Source organism: Oncorhynchus nerka, unplaced genomic scaffold (genome assembly GCF_034236695.1).
Source record: "Oncorhynchus nerka isolate Pitt River unplaced genomic scaffold, Oner_Uvic_2.0 unplaced_scaffold_1372, whole genome shotgun sequence".
Lineage (NCBI taxonomy): Eukaryota > Metazoa > Chordata > Actinopteri > Salmoniformes > Salmonidae > Oncorhynchus > Oncorhynchus nerka.
The window spans coordinates 19,621-21,800 of NW_027039975.1; positions in this window are offsets into that span (position 1 = coordinate 19,621).

Consider the following 2,180-nt stretch of genomic DNA (forward strand, 5'->3'; position numbering starts at 1 on the left):
GTTGCATGTTGATTTTTAAAAATGTCAATATTGGTTATTTTTGCGTGTACATTGATTGTTTTTGATCTTATGCTACATAAACAATTCCAAAAAATTAAATGTAAAATGTAAGTGGTTGTTGTTATAGCAACCGTTAGTGAGATAGCTGTTCCAGTTTACATAGTGTAGCTAGTCGTAATGGAGTATATCTTCTGTCTATATATACTCTGACAGGCGTTCTAAATGAAAGTCGTTAGTCATGTGGAAGTGTTGTATTTCTTCCTGTCAGTCGGCTTCCTACAGAGATTGAACATGTAAATAACCATAATGTGACATATTAAGAAATATACAAATGTGGCTTTACACCCTTATCATTTAAAGGGAAGAAGACTGGAAGAGAAGTGTTCTTTGCGGTAGTTGATTGTTAATTGAAAACGGCAAGGGAGTTGATTCAAAGTGACATTGATAATAGTAAAATGGAAATTGGAGTTAAATTTAAGCAACTCTCTGAGAGTTGGATATTTACTCCATTTAATATAATTTTAACTCTGATATATAAAAATATATCAAAAGTTGTATTAGGGATCCAGAACTGATATTTATCAGATAACTAGACAGACCCTTGCTGTTGATGCTGCTGATAACTAGACAGACCCCTGCTGATAACTAGACATACCCCTGCTGATAACTAGACAGACCCCTGCTGATAACTAGACATACCCCTGCTGATAACTAGACAGACCCCTGCTGATAACTAGACAGACCCCTGCTGATAACTAGACAGACCCCTGCTGATAACTAGACAGACCCCTGCTGATAACTAGACAGACCCCTGCTGATACCTAGACAGACCCCTGCTGATAACTAGACAGACCCCTGCTGATAACTAGACAGACCCCTGCTGATAACTAGACAGACCCCTGCTGATACCTAGACAGACCCCTGCTGATACCTAGACAGACCCCTGCTGATACCTAGACAGACCCCTGCTGATACCTAGACAGACCCCTGCTGATACCTAGACAGACCCCTGCTGATAACTAGACAGACCCCTGCTGATAACTAGACAGACCCTGGTTTGATTCCAGGGTGTTTCACAACCAGCCGTTATTGGGAGTCCCATAGGCCGGCTCACAGTTGGCCCAGCGTCATTGGGGTGTTTGGCCGGGGTAGGCCATCAATGTAAATATGAATGTGCTCTTCATTGACGTGCCTAGTTAAATAGAGAATCTATGTTTTCATTTCTACCGATAGTTTAGCCACAAACACTGTTGTGTTCAACAGCAGAGGTGCCCATCTGGTCTGGGCATGTTCCCATCTGGTCTGGGCATGTTCCCATCTGGTCTGGGCATGTTCCCATCTGGTCTGGGCATGTTCCCATCTGGTCTGGGCACGTGCCCATCTGGTCTGGGCATGTTCCCATCTGGTCTGGGCATGTTCCCATCTGGTCTGGGTACGATACCATCTGGTCTGGGCATGTTCCCATCTGGTCTGGGTACGTTACCATCTGGTCTGGGCACGTTCCCTTCTGGTCTGGGCACGTTCCCATCTGGTCTGGGCACGTTCCCATCTGGTCTGGGCACGTTCCCATCTGGTCTGGGCACGTTCCCATCTGGTCTGGGCACGTTCCCATCTGGTCTGGGCACGTTCCCATCTGGTCTGGGCACGTGCCCATCTGGTCTGGGCACGTTCCCATCTGGTAATCTGGTAAACCTGTAGCCTGGTAATCTGCATGGTTTCCTCTGTAGCCTGGTAATCTGCATGGTTTCCTCTATAGCCTGGTAATCTGCGTGGTTTCCTCTATAGCCTGGTAATCTGCGTGGTTTCCTCTATAGCCTGGTAATCTGCATGGTTTCCTCTATAGCCTGGTAATCTGCATGGTTTCCTCTATAGCCTGGTAATCTGGATGGTTCCCTCTATAGCCTGGTAATCTGCATGGTTTCCTCTATAGCCTGGTAATCTGCATGGTTTCCTCTATAGCCTGGTAATCTGCTTGGTTTCCTCTATAGCCTGGTAATCTGCATGGTTTCCTCTATAGCCTGGTAATCTGCATGGTTTCCTCTATAGCCTGGTACAGAGCCAAAACAACAACAAACGTTGTCACCGCCCCAGTAATTACATAGGGCACTGAAGATGATAATGAAGATCAGTGAATGTAGAGTAAAATATGAGGTAAACAGGCTTCATACCTCTGGTGTGTT